At 42.5% G+C, this 19688-nt stretch overlaps 1 protein-coding gene across 1 annotated transcript in view; it reads left to right on the top strand.

Annotated features, from left to right (window-relative positions):
- LOC306699748 (neural-cadherin) overlaps nt 1-19688 on the top strand; it is a gene marked incomplete at both ends in the record, with an annotated part of 101322 nt that overhangs the window by 3612 nt on the left and 78022 nt on the right.

The following is a 19688-nucleotide window of genomic DNA, read 5'->3' as shown; positions in this document are numbered from 1 at the left end:
GGAAAAATGAATAAAAAAATAGCTTTTATTAAATCAATTAAAGATAATATTTAAATAAAAGATCACATAGTTGTGCATATGATAAAATATAGAGACAATAAAATGACCCAGTGGTCGGCGGAGCTCTCCCTGTGATGGTCGAGGACAATATCGAAGCCACTGATTTGCATATTTGCTAATTAACATAAACACGTAGAATAAAGAACATTCTGTCTGCACCTCCGTCAGTAACGAGCTTTTATTCGTGTGGACTTTGGTCGAGTGACTCACAGTCGATGCAGGAGATCCAGACACTGAGCAGCAGTGTGTCGATAAAGGAAATACACACACACACACACACACACACACACACACACACGCTTCACCTCCTGCATATAACAAATTGTTCTCATGTGACCTCACACTCACACACACACACACACTCACACACACACACACACACACTCACACACACTCTGTTGGTCGTCCATCACTGAAGATGGCAGCGACTCTACTGAGTCCTTGGCATTCAATAAATGTACAGGAAACACACACACACACACACACACTCTATCTGCTGTTTGTCCTCTTGTGTGTGTGTGTGTGTGTGTGTGTGTGTGTGTGTGTGTGTGTGTGTGTGTGTGTGTGTGTGTGTGTGTGTGTGTGTGTGTAGGACTTCAGGCAGTGTGTTCTAGTTTGCTCCTCCTAGTTAAACTGTACGTGTGTTTTAAATTGAAGTGAAAACAATGAGCACAATGAGACAGAAACAAACATTTATATTAATAGAGTAAAATGTAAGAAAGCATTTAAAACCCGACACATCGAGGCACGTTTTAGTGTCGTAAACACAGGACTTTCACCCAGGAGACCGCTGTTCATGTCCCGTCTGAAACAAAATCTTATTGTACCGTAGTTTCTTTTTGTTACGTAACAAACGTAGTTATTTTACACGTGAAAAGTACTTATTTTAACCCCCAAACCACGATCTCTTCCTAAACCCAACCAAGTAGTTTAAACCTCAAAGATACGTTGTTGGAGAAAGAGGTACCACTCTGTGAAGTTTAGTCTGGACTCGCTGCTTGGTCGTGCGCCTCTAAATTATTTTATTTGTTGTATCCTATGAGAGTCTTGACACCAATAGTTCATTGATACAAACATTATTAACTTAACTTACCCGTCAATCTGTTTTTAGAAGCTTTAGAATCAGGAGTTTACAGGATATTCAGCCTTTGTTTCTTTATAACACATGTAATACTTGACTTGTTTCCAGGGTTTGTATGAAGGTACTAAAGTCTCCATGAATATGAGATAATAACCGCTCCTCTTTAACAGAACGGAGGTTGGTTTATGGCGTCACACTGGTTGTCTTCTTGATTCTTCGCGGTTCATTTAGTTTGTTCGTCCTCTGGTGTTTCGGAGAACAAACCCGACTCACAGCGTGTTGAACACGAACACCTCCGCGCGCCGTCGCTGCGCCGCCGCTCACGAGAACAAACAAAAAGCTCTCGGCGCCTCAGCGGGCCGTGTGTGTGTTAAACCGATCCAGTCCGTCGCGTCACGTCCACTTCAGGATCCTCCGAGTTAAACTTTCATGCAGATCCAATAAATATTTCAAGCTCATCAACTTAACAGCTCCGTGTGTCGGATCCATTCAGTCAACATCTTCGTCTTCATCTCTTTTTTTTTTTAGTTGTAGCAACTGTCAACATGAATCAGCTGATCCCAGATCTCATCCAGTAAGAGAGTCGGATTTAATAAAACACCATCCTGACAAACAGAAAGAGAAATCACTGCACGTGTGAAACGAACGTGTTTAAAGGAGACAAACTGACTCCGACAGACTTGTGAGTCTTTTTTATTCTTTACTGTCCCATTAACTGTAATGAATGTGTGTATTTGCATATTTAAATGAGACATTTTTTTTCCTGTTGGGCTGAAATTAATGCAGCTGGCTGCCCACCGACGGGCCTGTTCCCTCATTAAACCACAGCTTCGCTCCTAACTATTATTTATTGTTGTGGTGTACACACACACACACACACACACACACACACACAGATGCACGTTATTACACAAACATGGCTCTGGTGTGTCATTCTGTCCTACAGATATTCTGTGCTTGGCAGCCCCGAGGTGACAAACACACACAGTGTTTTTCCCTCCTGTTTATTCTATTGTCTTTATTTCTGGATTCAGCCCGAGGCCTGAAGCAACCTGCCATCGCACCACAGCGATGTGTGTGTGTTTGTGTGTGTGTGTGTGTGTGTGTGTGTGTGTGTGTGTGTGTGTGTGTGTGTGTGTGTGTGTGTGTGTGTGTGTGTGTGTGTGTGTGTGTGTGAGACAATGAACACCACAGGACTGCGTGTCCTCGAGGCTGCTGTGCGTCACAGTGATTGTGTGTTTGTCAGTGTCACATATCCATTGATCACACCATTGTCAGTATGCATGTTTATTTGTTGGTATTTCAGCGTGTGTGTGTGTGTGTGTGTGTGTGTGTGTGTGTGTGTGTGTTTGGCTGCAGGATAAATTATTGTGACCACTCACTGAAGCCCCCCCCCCCCCCCCCCCAGAATGACCTTTTTAGAAAGGCAACAAAGCAGCATCATAAACACATAAATAATGTTCCATATTCATCAAATTTAGCATCGACGCTTTAGACCCGAACACACTCTGCAGCTCGTTAAAATGTGGACATCTTTCATAGCGATACGTCAGCTGGTGAACCACAAGGTTAATTAAAGGAACAGTTTACAGTGGAACATGAGACGGGATGAGTCCGGGATGTGATTAGCTTAGCTTAGCACGAATACGTCAGCCACAGTTCTCACTGAAATCATGCTATCTGTGCCGTTCGTAAAAAGTTGTTGTCGGCTATGTTGATAGAAGCTATCAAATACAAACACACTCATTATAGACGGGTTGTAGGACAGGTTGGTCCAGGACAGGTTTAGCTTAGCTTAGCACAAAGACTGCTCTCTACGCCCCGAAAACCACAAATTGATCAAACATAGGTGGTGCAGCCTTCACCTGTGAGCTTCAGAGGTGGTGGTTGGTGTATTGGCTATTATAGGGCCAGGCTAGCCCCCCCCCCCCCCCCCGCTTCCAGTCTTTATGCCAGTCTTTACATTTTACAGTATGAAAGAAAGCAAATAATGTTAGATCTGTAAACTCTTACCCCCCCCCCCCCCCACCCCCCGTTTCTGTATCTGCTGAACTAATAGCTTATCGACAGCCAATCAGCTGAAGCCTCGGGCGAGACCACTCACCAAGTAGGACAAGGTCATCCCGGCTGCAGCCATCAACACGCACTTCAGTGCAGCGACGCTGTAACGTGCTACGTGCATAACAGCGAGGAGCGATTTCTGTGGATTTAATAGTTGAATATTTGTTTATTTTTGTTTTGTATCAGCGCTCATCATCTAGACTCCCTAACAAACAGCTTTATGAATGATTATATTTCACTGCAACGCGTCTAAGATGTAGACGTCTGAAACACTTTAGCTCACCAGATGATCCATTTTTCTAAAAAGTGTTACAAATCTGAGAGGTAGCCTGACTAAAGTCCAGAAATACGCCTCAAAAGCTCACGAATTAATGAGTTTTATCTTTTTTTTAATCGCTTTCATCTGTTGAAAGAAAGCAAATAAATACGTTTGTTTAATCGGTGCAGCGGCTCGACTGAAGTTCTGCCGACGTCTCGTATCTTTTTTCAGTCGGTAAAAAAGTCACAAAGTACATTTAGGACCAAATGATGAGCAGCGTGTAGGGAACCGGTTATAGTCGTAGACTATAACTACGTAGACTACGTAGTCTATAACCGGTTATATCGTAGACTATAACTACGTAGACTACGTAGTCTATAACCGGTTATAGACTACGTAGACTACGTAGTCTATAACCGGTTATATCGTAGACTATAACCGGTTATAGTCTATAACCGGTTATATCGTAGACTATAACTACGTAGACTACGTAGTCTATAACCGGTTATATCGTAGACTATAACCGGTTATAGTCTATAACCGGTTATAGTCGTAGACTATAACTACGTAGACTACGTAGTCTATAACCGGTTATATCGTAGACTATAACCGGTTATAGTCTATAACCGGTTATAGTCTATAACCGGTTATATCGTAGACTATAACCGGTTATAGTCGTAGACTCTACAGCGGATTCAGGCGACAATCGGTTTCCATCAAAATGTAGAGCAAAAGTCTTGACCAAAATTTCAAAGAACATAATAATTTGTGTGCGTTTCCATCCACTACTGTAATATTAGGAGTTAGTTCATCAATGACATTACACAACTAAAAGACGTTTTGTGTCGTGATTGATTCGGGGTTAAGTCTGTTTTTATTGCATGTTTTGTCACATTTTGCTTTTACGTCACCGCAGCTTTTCCACCTCACATTTCTTCAATAATGTTGGTGTTTTACGGCACGTTAACCTCCTACTGAGGGATGAATGATGAAACAGAGACGCGACACTAAGTAGTGAGGTGTCATGATCCGTATGAAACCACCTGGAAACACACACACACACACACACACACACACACACACACACACACACACACACACACACACACACACACACACACACACACACACACACACAGACTTCTTACCTGCTGTGCTGATGAAAGTATTCTCTGCCACACACAGTTTTACTGAAGATTAAACACACGTGCACACTAACTTATGCTGTCTCCCTAACACGCACACACACACACACACACACACACACACACACACACACACACACACAGAGAGAGCCGAGTGTCAGTTCTTGAGAAGCCTTGATCTGTTAATTAATGAAAGTCTGGAGCAGACATCAGATCACACACACACACACACACACACACACACACACACACACACTCTCATATTAGAGTCTCCTGTGATACCCAGAGTAGAGCAAAGCGATGATCAAGGCTGCGGCCGGTGTGTGCGTGTGTGTGTGTGTGTGTGTGTGTGTGTGTGTCCATCTCTCTCAGCTGTTTCCGTCCTGAAGCTCCCGTGTTTTGACCTCTGACCTCAGAGGGTTGAACCCGCCTCAATGAAGCGCAGCGTCAAACGTTCCTCGATGACGACTTCATGAAGTTAAAGGAATGACTTCCAGGCTTGTTGAATCCCATCTTGTGCGTTAAACTGGTCCGTGTTTCATATTTGCATCTTGTGCCTGAAACAACGCACCAGTGCAGCAACTTTGTTTCTGTTAAAGAAAAACTTAAGTTTCTTTATTTCTTGCAGCAGCTTTTATTTGCCAGTTCTGAGAGAGAAGTCAGAATATAGTGATGAAGACTGAGAGCGGTGATGTAGCCTGTAGTTTAGTAATCCAATGATGTCTTGTGAACACATGAGGGTTCTGCACGTTATGTGAACGACAAAAAATAAAGAAATCGATCGATCTCGTCGGTGCATTTAGACTCTGACGCTGCAGTCATTGTGTGAGCGGCTGGTTGTGGTGATATTTCTAAGTACGTGTGTTTGTATATATTTGTTTCCCTTTGAGAACACAGGACTGAGCACTCTGATGGTGACGCCACTTCTTCAGTGTGTGAACGAGGGATGAAATAAAAGAAGTGAAGAGAGACGTCTTTTCTCTCTGTTTAGTCGAGCTGTTCTTCACCGACACTGATAATACAAACTCTCTCTCTCTCTCTCTCTCTCTCTGTCTCTCTCTCTCTCTCTCTCTCTCTCTGTCTCTCTCTCTCTCTCTCTCTCTCTCTCTCTCTCTCTCTCTCTCTCTCTGTCTCTCTCTCTCTCTCTCTCTCTCTCTCTCTCTCTGTCTCTCTCTGTCTCTCTCTCTCTCTCTCCCGTCACGTTTGCTTCTGAAAAACCACAAAGCGTCGTCCTGCTGACATCCAATCAGCGACAAACAGAAACCTCAGCTGTGTTTGTGAACATGTATGTGAGAGATGTTGCACATCTGTTTCCTGCGTGCTCCCCTCCCCCCGAACACACTCACACACACACACACACCCTCAGGGCTGTTGCACATCATGGTGTCTGTTCATGTGTGTGTTGACGTGTCCTCGCTAATTGTCTCCCATCACACTCTGCTGCTGCTGTTCTCTTACAGCTGAGTAGATGAGATGCTGGTTGACCTTTTATCTTCATGTTTTTATTAAGGTGCCTCTCTTCTATTGTAACGTCTCTCTGAACCACAAAGATGTTTTTTGCTCTTGTCACATTTTTCTCTCTGTGCGTCTTTGATTTTCTCTTCAAAATAAAAGTCCTGCTCCTCTATGAAGCAGAGCCATCATGACTAGAGAGAACTAGAACACGTCTTCAGTGCAGAACAACACAGTTAGAATGCCGTCAATCTTAAAACAGAAAGAATGCATGTTGAGTTTCAGTGATAATAAACACTGGAATCTACATATCCAACATGTTATCAAGTGCACACAAGTGTTACCAATGTTTTAAATAAAATAGAGTCTCTACGTGTTATAAATATTGAACTATTTACATTTTTCCAGCCTCTCCTCTGTCTTCAGCTGCTGCAGTAGAAAACCGGGGGTTGAATACAGACTGTATCAGAAGTGGTGATGTAGTCCTCATGAGACAATTGTGCAAAACAGCATATTATGACCAATATCTTAGTTCATATTATTTACGATCTCTGGAGGCCGTAGTACTTGTGACCGGAGCAGCGGGGGAAGTCGGGCGACGAGTTATTTTAACGTAACGTTAAATAGTTCCGTCAAGTTGAGTCACAGACGTACTTATTAAACCTAAACTTAAACCTAGCCAAGTAGCTTTTTATTGCTTAAACGTAAACCACGTAGCTCCGTTGTGTAAATCGTCGTCTCACAATGTTAACCACGAGTTTAAAACGGCAAACTACGACAAAATGCGGTCGTACGGGTCGGAGGACTTGTTCAGGAAGTGAAGGATCGTGATGACGAGTATCAAACATTTCTGTCAAATTAAACTTTGTTTGAGTCCGACGGACGCAACAAGGTCTCCTACTTTTTCTAAAAAGGACTTTTACTGTCTCTTTGGTTGGATGTGGAGGATTCCCTTCTGTTAACGTTCAAAGGTCTGAGGATGACAGTCGTCTCAGAAGTGACGAGAGACGCTTACAGTCGAGAACAAAAGAAGAACTTCTATCGGGAGGTTTTTTTTTTTATGAGAGCGGCGATGTGTCAGTTTTATCCGGCAGCAGTTTATGACCTTCACTCATCCCTGCAGCGTGGAGAATCACGTTAACAAACCCAAACGCCTGTCAATCTCCAACCGTGACACTCCTCCTCTTCTATCTTCCTCCTCCTCCTCTCCCTCGGGCTCTGATTCCTCCCCCCCCCCCCCGGAGGAGAACGTCGGACAGACGGAGAGATGAAGCGACGCTCGCGGCTCTCTCTGCTTTCGCTTCCAGTCAAGGTCGTGGAGCCGATTTTTAAAGAAATTCCTCTCTGGAGCTTTCTGCTCTGAACTCGTGTCTTCAGGGGGATCAGCGGCCGGAGTCGGGGGGGACACGGTGATCCCTGTCCTCCAGAATACCCCTCCCACCACCACCACCACCACCACCACCACCACCACCTCCACCTCCACCTCCCTGGGCCACTGGGAACCTTTACACTTTGCTTAGAACTCTTGATGCTTAAAATGCACTTCATATATACTGTAATTATTAATATACCACATGCATGTCTGCTCATCCTTGAAGAGAGATCACTTGAACTTTGCTGAAGTTTCTACAATGTTTTGGAGTCGAGCTTAAGAATCACTTCAATTTAAAAGCCATCTGAGACAAATTAATAATTTAGTGCTGAACTTTATTTGACAAATGTTGAAGAAAACTAAAAAATACTTTCAACGATCTACTTTCGAACTGAGACGTGGAGTCATGATCGATTTAAAATGATTATTTGTTGGTTTTAGTTATTAGTTAGCATAAAACAGTGGCTGTTGCTGAAAGAGGCGAATGACTAAATATAATGTTTTCACAATTAATTACTGGTAATTTAAAGACACTATACTGCTGCTTGTAGTGGATGAGTGTGTTGAACACAGTTCAATGCATTGAACACAATTTAGTGAAATAAGACAATATGAATAATACAAAATGATTTGATACAATAATGTTTCCCGAGTGCTGTAACGTGTTATAAAAGCTTAATATCAACACATGATGTCTGTCTTTATGCATGATGATGTCATGGAAATGCGTTTCAATAGAACGCCACTTTTAGGAACATTCTGCGTGTCATGATACACATTTTAAGATATTTCATTTAACGCCATGTCGCGGTTATATTTAGCCAACAAACGGTAACATTTTCAGTTTGGTTTATGCAACAAAATCGCTTCGTTAGGTTGAAGAAAAAACATCATGGTTGGGCTTCAAATAAGAACGCCAACTAAGTAAAATATATACATAAACAACGTAACATAAGTATGGAAAAAACGTCACCATCGTCACTGACATACCTTCAAAATATATTTGGTTTCAAATGGGACATAATCGCAGGTCTCCAGGGTGAAAGTCTTGCATTTATCGATAATTAATAATAACTTTTATTTAACGAGCACCTTTTAAAAACGGACAAAGCAAACCAATAAAACAGAAAGCAAAGGCCCAAATATAGCAAAACACACTAAGATAAGAGTTAAACCCTGATAATACAGTAGATAAATCAATCGATACGATAAGAACTAAGAAACAAAGATATATTCAGTAAATTTAAAAATAAAATGATAATAAAATAAAGCAGTAAAAAGACGACATCCCATTAAAGCCAGTCTGTAAAAGTGGGTCTGAAGAAGTGATTTAAAAGAGATTAGCCGGATGAGTTTACGTTGCAGTCAGATTGCCATGAAAATATTTCATCCTCCATCACATGGATCAAAAAACTGCTTCAATGTATGTAAATGTTGTTAATTAGACGTTTAAGTTCTTCTTTGGGAAGAACAGACTCGATTCTGTCTGTCAGACAGGAAGCAGCAGTTCTGTATGTGTGCTTCAGTGGGAAGAAGGGTTTTAATAACGGCTTCACACACACTCTCACACACACACACACACACACGTTTCTTACTTGCTGCTTATCACCTCTCGCTAAGCCGTCGGAGAGAAGATATTGTGGACATTCACCATTTTCTGGAGGCAGTTTCGTTTCCAGCAGTAAAAGCAGGAATTTTGTGCGACTCTAAGCAAATATTACTCTGAACTTCCTGTCCCCCCCCCCCCCCCCATCATTCTTTACATTAAATTCCTTCCCGCTGTGCCTCGTCGCCGATGATTCAGAGCAGCAGGAATGAAAAGTTTTCTCTCTTTATTATACCGACAATAAAAATGTTTAGCAAACACATTCGTGGATTAGCAGGAGGTTTTATTACACGTGTATCTTTAGCGTTTAGCAGAGAGAGTTTACCTGGAGGTTGAACAGGTGTATCAAGCGACAGTTTGAAGGCTAAATACATTTCCTAAAGTATCCTTTATTGTATTTGTTCTCTATTACCAAATACCATTTCTGCAAATTGGGCACAAACATCCACTTGGATTCAGTGATAAACTGATGAGATTTTGGTGGTGAAAAAACCACTGACATGGATGTAAACTGGTTTGACGGAGACATTCAACCTTTTGGTCTTTTTAAATATACTTTTACACATTTTTATCCGTGTTCTTAACCTGCCATGAAATATATTTCAGTAGATAATACATTCAAATTTGATTATTAAAAACATAAATACGGTGAACATCTTCTGTTTACGCCTTTTTATGAACCGTTGAATCGACAGGTCACCTACAACTGAACTTGTGGGTTACACTAACGTGTGTGTGTGTGTGTGTGTGTCTATCATGGTGGTCACACCAGAAGATCTGCTTCTGATGTTCCAGTCTGACCAGTCCATCTGCCACACACACACACACACACACACATTGCCAGCTGTCACACAGTGGTCCCAGGGTACCTGACCCATATGCCTCCTTCAACACTTGGACACATTCACACACACACACACACACACTGTAAATTGAAGTGAAGTAAGTCTGTTTTTGTAATGGAAGAATACCTAAACGATGATACATGTGCATCATTCAGAGTGTTTACGACTTTTGTTTACGACTTTCTCTAAGTTTAAACTTGACGTTGGTTTTGTTTCCTGAAGTTGGCATGATGTTCCTTTACACAAAAACCAATAGATTGCATTTTATAACTATTTCATGAACTGCCGTGAGACTGTGATGAATTACCAGAACAATACGAACATTCAGGCTGCCTCTTGTGGCTCAAAGGCGTACTGCAGCTATAAAGATTCAATACAAGTATATGGAAGAACTTGATTGAACACGTGTAAAATCTCCAACTAAGTCCTTGGGATTGACTGACATAGTGTGTCCCGGCTTTAAACAAACTCTTTCCAAACGCGTCCTCACACAGTGTGAAAATGAACTGGTCCTCACAAAGATAGAAGGACGAGACACACACACACACACACATACATACATGACCCACTGGCCTGACAAGTGAAACTCCACCGAGTTAAAACACAAATGCAGAGGTAAATGTAACATGACAATGAACCTGAGCAACACACACACACACACACACACACACACACACACAGTCACACACACCTACACACACACACACATACACAGACATACACAAATCGCAGTAACATTAAAGGACTAAACTTTATTTGGGAGTCACACAGCGCTTTAGGGACAACAAAAGTGTAGATGTCCACTCACACACACACATACACACACACACACACTCAAACACACACACACACACACACACACACTCAAACACACACACACACACACACACTTCTTCCTGGTAATCCAATATGAAGCAGGTTCTGTATTTGCGACACCGTGGCCTCAAATCAGCTCTGACAGGACGGCCGCCGCTTTCTCTCTCACACCCTGAGGGTCCACTGTGTGTGTGTGTGTGTGTGTGTGTGTGTGTGTGTGTGTGTGTGTGTCATCGTGCCCATCGGTCCAGCCACCAGTCTGCCAACACCTAGCTGATATGTGCGTGTGTGTCTGTCTATACCCTGTTTTGTGTGTTCAACAAAGGTATTGTCTCGACTCTTTTTAGTTTTTGTTTACATTTATTAATTTTTTATTTTATCTTCATTTAACCAGGAAGTCCCTTTGGGATTTTAAGTTTGTTTTAAAAGAGAGACCTGGTCAAGATAGCAGCCAAACAAAAATCACAAACACAATAAAATACAACGTGTACAACATATTATACAGTAAAACAGAAGAGCAGCTGTTTAATACTGCGGCTTCACAAGAAAAACAACGACCACATTCTGTACGAGTTCATCAACGGAAATGAATGTTTTTAGGTTTTTAATTATTCTACGTCAAAGGAGCATCGTATAGGAAACTGATGTTTTCTCCAGATCTGTGGTAAACTGTGTGTGTGTGTGTGTGTGTGTGTGTGTGTGTGTGTGTGTGTGTGTGTGTGTGTGTGTGTGTGTGTGTGTGTGTGTGTGTGTGTTTGTTTATATTGGCATGTTTCATTGTATTCTTAATTTGTTATTTTGCTAGATGCACTTTTTCCTTGATTTGTTGCTGGTGTTGTGATGTGAGTTTAGGGAGTGATGGAGATGTAACAGCTGGATGATATTTATTAGAATATTAATACATTTTACACACATACTGCCAATGACACTTCAATAGATATTCATTAGAATCACACTGGAAATTAACTGGAGCATAATATAGTTTATAATAATACTATTAATCATAGTAACCACAGCTGTGTGATAGGAATACGGCTTCGGGCCGTGGAGGTGAAGGAATATCCCTTTTAATGTAAAATGTATTATTGCATCTTTTGTGTGTGCAAATGACGATTCAGTTCTATAAAAATAAGCTTTTGTTATTTTCTTTACATGACAAAGACGACAGTTTTAAAACTCCAGACGAGTGAAAGTGAAAGTGAAAGTGAAAGTGAGTCGTACTGAGCGGTAACTCATCCTTCGTTGTTGGGATTGTGTATATCGGGAGCAAAATGTTTGAGTGTAACTCAAACCAATCAGTAACGGTTCATCAATTCTTTATGGGCTGAAAGAGTCGATGGTATTTTTTCCCGTCCATCCAAAGATGCACTTCATGGTTTCCTCCTCAGATATAGATTGAGTTCAATTCAAACCAGATTTACTTTCAGTTCAGAGGGTATGATTTACATTTTGTTTCATATTTATTCTTGTTATTATTTACTCAAGATCTTCCTCTTTGACAGTTTTTGGGCACATTTTGTTCAGTGAAATGTTAAGTAAAAATGAAACACCAAAGTATTGTTATTTACTTTACTTTTATCTCTGTGACTTCATCATTTCAAGTGTTAATTGTAAAATATTGTCAAAGTTTTTGTTAAAGAAATTAAAACTGAGTGCACATGGAACTCTACTTGTGCTAAAAATAAAGTAAAGTAAAGTAAAGTAAAGCTACGCTCGGTGAGAGTCTACCTGCATGTTGCGTTAGAGTTGAATATGAATAAAATATATACAGAGAAGAGCTATACACACACACACACACACACACACACACTCCCTGCTGAACAGCGATGTACTGAAGGTGTGAGGACATTTCTATCTACACGCCTGCTGACTTATTGATGCCACTTGTCAAATATAAATGCATCGTTGTGATCCAGCAGAGACACGAGACCGAGGACAAGAAATGCGTCTTTTTGTTTAAAAAAATAAATAAAAAGCAGAAGAAGAAGAAGAAGAAGAAGAAGAAGAAGAAGAAGAAGAAGAAGAAGAAGAAGAAGAAGAGAGGATGTTACTCAGTGGGTTCTTCCCTCTGGAGCTTGTTTGGTTTTTCTGTCTGATGTTCAGGGATGAGGAGGATGAAGAGGAGGAGGAGGATGAAGAGGAGGAGGAGGAGGAGGAGGAGGAGGAGGATTTCAAAGTGGCTTCCAGGCTGGAGAGTGTTTTATTGAAGATATGTGGCGACCATTTTGTTGTCTTCTTTGTTGTTGTTGTTTTAGCCTTCGGGGCAGCGATGGTTAAACGGTCACACACACACACACACACACACACACACACACACACACACTGGTTGAACTATAAAAGAGGAGAATGTTGGATATTTTGTTTTTCTCTTCTTGTTCAGTGTTAAAGAAACCGCCGTTTTATTTTATTTAAATATTTTGACCGTTTTCTTTCAAGAAGTTCACAGTTTAAATTGTTTTTATGAATTTTAACGTAGAATTTATGTCTTTGGAAAGTTTGAAATAATTCCAAATGTCAACAAAGGAAAAACTCTGACCGTCGTCCTTCAAAATAAAGTACGGATTTTAATTAATTAAAGCCTCCTGGAAGGACCTCGATATTGAAAATCTCCGTTTGAACATGTAGCACATTTATGTAAATAAAATACATTTTAACATTATAATAACTGTATTTAGATGTGATAAGAATCTGATCTTTTCTGTGTATTTGTATGTTTAAAGAAAACAAAAGGACTTTATCTCTGAAGTATTTGTTCCCACTGAACTCAGTTCACAGAGGAAAACGTCAAAGTGTTTCAAACTGAGTGACTGAGTGAGAGAGTGAGAGAGTGATGGAGTGATGGAGTGAGAGAGTGATGGAGTGAGAGAGTGAGACCTGTGAGGTTTCTTCCTGTGGAGGCTGCAGGTGTGTTGATGAGCTTCAGACTCTAAAAACAAACAGCGGGCGTCTCCGTCATCGTCTGACGCTGGAAACTCTGAAGCTGCTCCACTTTGTTAAATGAGACGTGAAGGAGGAAGGTGTGTGTGTGTGTGTGTCTGTGTGTGTGTGTGTGTGTGTGTGTTGTGGTGGGTCTCACATTGGAAACACAGCTGATGACAGACGGCATGTTGGAGCCCTGCAGCTGAAAACACGTCTTTGGTTCGCAACGTCTTCGTCTGTAAACATCGAGCTCTCTGTTCGTCTTAAATCGTTTTTCTAATGAAGCCTGGTGTTCCTGGTGTTGTTCCTCCGAGTATTAAACCAGGTCAGCGAGTTCCGACGCGTCCGCTGCGGTGAACGTCTCGCTCCGCGATCGGGGCAAAGGGCGACGCCGCCTTGTCAACACGCCAACCAGTGACTCCATTTCCCACAAAACGCTGCTCCAGAAGTGACTTCTCGGATAACGCGGCAGGTGTCGGGGAAAGTTTAAGACGTGGTGACAGCAGCCGTGCGGACATGTTGAGACGGGTTTATGTGGAGACGGAGATCTGAGCGAGACCACGAGGTCACCGGGTCAACCACACGTTTGGACCAGATTATTGTTAAGTGATTAGGTTTCCTGTCTTTTGTTGTAGCTTATGGTCTCTATTCTCTGGTCTAAACCTGGTCTCTCTATTCTCTGGTCTAAACCTGGTCTCTCTATTCTCTGGTCTAAACCTGGTCTCTCTATTCTCTGGTCTAAACCTGGTCTCTCTATTCTCTGGTCTAAACCTGGTCTCTCTATTCTCTGGTCTAAACCTGGTCTCTGTATTCTCTGGTCTAAACCTGGTCTCTCTATTCTCTGGTCTAAACCTGGTCTCTCTATTCTCTGGTCTAAACCTGGTCTCTCTATTCTCTGGTCTAAACCTGGTCTCTCTATTCTCTGGTCTAAACCTGGTCTCCCTATTCTCTGGTCTAAACCTGGTCTCTCTATTCTCTGGTCTAAACCTGGTCTCTCTATTCTCTGGTCTAAACCTGGTCTCTATTCTCTGGTCTAAACCTGGTCTCTCTATTCTCTGGTCTAAACCTGGTCTCTATTCTCTGGTCTAAACCTGGTCTCTCTATTCTCTGGTCTAAACCTGGTCTCTCTATTCTCTGGTCTAAACCTGGTCTCTCTATTCTCTGGTCTAAACCTGGTCTCTCTATTCTCTGGTCTAAACCTGGTCTCTCTATTCTCTGGTCTAAACCTGGTCTCTCTATTCTCTGGTCTAAACCTGGTCTCTCTATTCTCTGGTCTAAACCTGGTCTCTCTATTCTCTGGTCTAAACCTGGTCTCTCTATTCTCTGGTCTAAACCTGGTCTCTCTATTCTCTTATAAAAGATGAAAGCTGTTAATAACAGAACTGGTCTTAAGTACAAACGTAACAATGGGTTCAAATAACTACAGACGACGTTTCCTCAAACATCGGTTCTTATATCTTTCGTGCGTTTTCCTACAAAAATTCTAACGTGTAAATTTCTGCTTGTTACATAAATCTTTTCAAAATAAACTTCCATCTTCACAGGAAACTACTTCGTTATGTTCAGGAAAAGGTCGTAAAGTACTGAGTTGGGTTTAGGAAAATATTTAAAAAGTATCTGTTATGTTTAGGAAAAGCTCTTCGTTTAGGTTACAATTCCTACAGAAGTGACGTTACTTAAGTATGAAAGTTCCGTGACCGATAATTCAACGTTTGAGGTCAAATAGCTACAAAGGCTCTTTCCTCCAGGACGCTGCTGTTTTTTGTCACCGTGTCAAACGAGAAGCGAATGTTGATTTATTGATCACGTAACTTTTGATTTTTAACCCAAAGCGCCAACTTTTTCAAAACCGAACAACGTAGTTTTGTTGCCTAAAACACAAACAGAAGTTTATTTAGAACGTTTGACACGTTATAAATGAATTCCAGCTGGTAGAGCTACAAAGAACCTGCGTTGAGTTAAAGTGAGATTCAACATCGTTCTGCTCAGAGAAGCTCAAACATCCGAGAAAAACAGATTTTTTTACTAAAGATTCCAACTTTGATGGAATGATGCAGCAGAAAAACAAACATGTCTCCACACACACTCACACACACTCACACACACACACACACACACACACACACACACACACACACACACACACACACACACACACACACCTGACTCAGCACGGCGTCTCATTGAGCCCAAAACAACCTTCATGAAGTAAAGCTGAACATACAGCCTGCAGGCAGACCTCCTCCACCTCCAACACCTCCTGGAGGGCACTTCCTCCTCCTCCTCCTCCTCCCACTACTCCTTCATGCTCTTTCTTTTTCTCCTCCCATTCTCTTTTACCCCCTCTCTTCTTCTTCTTCTCCTCTTTCTCTTCTGTCCATTATTCATTCTTCTTCCTCACCTTCGTTTTCATCTTGCTGTCTCTTTTAACTTCTTTTCTTTGTCTCCTTGTCCTCTTTAACCTCCTTCTTTATTTAATCCTCCTCCCTCTCTTCCTTCTGCTTTTCATTCTCTTCCCTCTATTTTTCCCCTCTGTTCTTCCTCTTTCCTCCTCTTCTCTTGTCCTTCCTCGGTCACCTCATCACCTTCCTCCCTCTCTCTCATCTCCTCCCCCATCCTTTATTTCTTCCTCCTTCTTCTTTTCATCCCCCTCTCTTAATTTCTCCTCTTCCTCCTGTCCTCTCTTTGTTTCCTTCCTCTCTTCCTCGTATTCACTCGTTCTTAATTGCCTCTTTCTCTTTCTCCTTCTTCCACTTTTTGTTTTTACCCTCTCTGTTCTCATCTCCTTCCTCATCCTCTTCATCATCCTCCCCCCCGTCGCTCCTTTCTTCTTCTCCTAACAACAAACACAGTCTGCTTCAGACTCCACCACCCACTGCTGCCTCCACCTCCTCCTGCCACACACACACACACACACACACACACTCTGCTGTCTGGAGGTGGCAGTAGTGGAGGTCAGAGGTCACCTTTTAAAGGAGTGTACGGCGGCTTTGATCAGACACACATGAGAGTGTTTGTGAAGATGGAGATGGTTTGAAACTCTTCCTCTCCTTCCTCCTCGCGTTTCTCTCCATCTATGTCTTCTTTTTGTTTCAATCTCATTTCTTCTTCTGTGTTTTTCTTCTCTGCGTCTCCAGCCTTCTGTCTTCTTCTTCTTCTCTGCCCTCATTCTCTCTCTCCGTCTTCTTTCCTGCCGGCTGCCTCGGGTGTATCCTCAGATGTGTGAGGGCCAAAAGCAGGGTTGTGTGAGGCTACTGTGGACCTGTGTGTGTGTGTGTGTGTGTGTGTGTGTGTGTGTGTGTGTGTGTGTGTGTGTGTGTGTGTGTGTGTGTGAGTGTGTGTGTGTGTGTGCGCGTGCCAGCTGGCGGTGTGTTCAGAGCTGGTGGAATGTTCCGCGGGGCTCCACAGCCTGCGACTGGGAGAGATAAGGCACCGGACACACATAACACACACATGACATACACATAACACACACACACACAAGCAAACAGAAGATGCTGCCAAAGACAGTTCCAAGTGCACACACACACACACACATGAACACACACACACACACAGCTGATCCCTCGCTGACACTCACACATCAGCTCGGATCAGTCGTTCAGTAAACAGGCTGGAGAGAAAGAAAAAGCAAATTGTTCGCTCAAAATGTTTCAGAGATGAGAAACAGGAGAGATTAGAGAGGAAATAACGTGTTAAAGGTAGAAACAATGCTGTGGAGACCACACCGAGAAGCTCTGTCAACGAGATCAGAGAGAGCAAATAACACTAAACGTTACAACAAACAATACAATTAGGGATGGGACGATCTATTTTATCACGACAGGATAAAAAAAACACTTCTAATAAGTCGATCGAGTGAATTTCTATCCTGAATATCCTCATGAGTGATTAGAAAAAGCTGTTTACGAGGTGTAGCAACGTAACGCAACAGCGTAACGCAACAAGGTAACAAAACAAGGTAACAAAACAACGCAGCGCAACAACGCAGCGCAACAACGCAACAACGCAACAACGTGACGCAAACAACGCCACGCAACAAGGTAACAAAACAAGGTAACAAAACAAGGTAACAAAACAAGGTAACAAAACAACGCAGCGCAACAACGCAACAACGTGACGCAAACAACGTGACGCAAACAACGTGACGCAACAACGTGACGCAACAACGTGACGCAACAACGTGACGCAACAACGTGACGCAACAACGTGACGCAAACAACGTGACGCAAACAACGTGACGCAAATAACGTGACGCAACAACGTGACGCAACAACGTGACGCAACAGCGTAACGCAACAGCGTAACGCAACAAGGTAACAAAACAAGGTAACAAAACAACGCAGCGCAACAACGCAACAACGTGACGCAAACAACGTGACGCAAACAACGTGACGCAAACACGTGACGCAACAACGTGACGCAACAACGTGACGCAACAACGTGACGCAAACAACGTGACGCAAACAACGTGACGCAAACAACGTGACGCAACAACGCCACGCAAACAACGCCACGCAACAACGCCACGCAAACAACGCTATGCAACAACGCCACGCAAACAACGCCACTCAACAATGCCACGCAACAACGCGACCTATAGAGTAAAGCAATAACTTACATTTCTTATGCAACGCGCGTAACGACGTTATGTAGGAAGCGTTGAACCAACATTTACTTTTCGTTTTCACGCGAGCAGCGGTTTTCTGGGTGAAAGTCTTGAGATTGTTTGACTCATCAACCAGCTGCCGTTAGAGGACTTTCTCGCTTGTTTTTTTCCCCACACAACGTTCAATGTTGATCACTCCATAGAGTCAATTACTGCGACAATTACACAAACCTTGACAGTCTGTGCTTTTCCACCATCAGGACTTTTCCGCTGGTAAAATCTAACGGTCAGTTTGCTGTGAAATTTAGAAAGCTCAGCTCATTTTTATGAATCCTTTTTAAGCCCCTCTTACTCCGGAGACTCCGTGACCTTTCTTCAACTCCACCCTGAGGGCAAACATGTCTTTTTATTGTTTTACCAGACAAGAAATCTCATAATCTAATTAACAGATCGCCGTGAAATTCAATGAGTACATCCTTGTTTCCAAGAAAATAAAGCCTCTTGATTTTTTAAAGCCTCCGTGACCTTTCCACCTCTCTGCCCTGAGGGTCCCGCTGCCCCCTTCACACAAGAAATATCCAAATCTAACGGGCAGCTTGGCTCCGAGTTCAGCCAGTTCAGCTCACGCTTCTGAGGACAAATTTACATTCCAGCTACATGCTACATGCTACATGTCGTGTTGCTACATGTTCAGACGGAGAAAAGGCCGGAGGCAACGAATACACGTCTTTCTCTTATTTAGTTCTCTTTTGATCGCAGAACGCCGTGACCTCTCTGACCTTACAAGTTAAAACACACACACACACTCTTTAATGTGTGTGTGTGTGTGTGTGTGTGTGTCACACAGCAGCAGCTCGACACAGCGACACTCCTAACACCCAATTTGTCTCCATAAAGCTCAAAGATCAGAAGGAACGAGATTTGAGAAGAAAACATGAAGAGGAGGAAATAAAAAATGCAGATTTCAGACTAATCAGGAGAACAGGAAGCGTCGCCGTGGCTACGCTAACAACTTCCTGCTTCACTCGTTGGAAAACAAACGAATGAAGGAAGGAGGAGAGACTTTTCTCCTCTTTCCTTCTTTCTTCTTCCATCCCTCCCTTTTCCCTCCACCTCTCTACCTTTCTCCATATATTCATCCATCTTCCATCCAACCATCTCCATTGATCTCTCCATCTTTCTTCATCCCTCCATCCAGTAGATGTCAGAGCTTCGTTTTCTATTATTTTCTCTACTTTATCATGAATCCGTTCTTCCATCCACCCTTTCCTGTCTCACTCTCTTGCACCCTTTCACATTTCTTCCCCTTTTTGTCTCTGTTCCCTCCTCTTCCTCCTCCTCCTCCTCTTCCTCCTCTTCCTCCTCTTCCTCCTCTTCCTCCTTGCTAACAGGATTAGTGCTGCGTCTAACGAAGCGGAGGAAATAATTAGTCCTGTCACTGATAACATTTCCACGCCTCATTA

Source organism: Pholis gunnellus, assembly GCF_910591455.1.
Source record: "Pholis gunnellus genome assembly, chromosome: 8".
Lineage (NCBI taxonomy): Eukaryota > Metazoa > Chordata > Actinopteri > Perciformes > Pholidae > Pholis > Pholis gunnellus.
The sequence above is the reverse complement of the archived record's forward strand: the minus strand, read 5'-3'. Positions and strand labels throughout refer to the sequence as shown.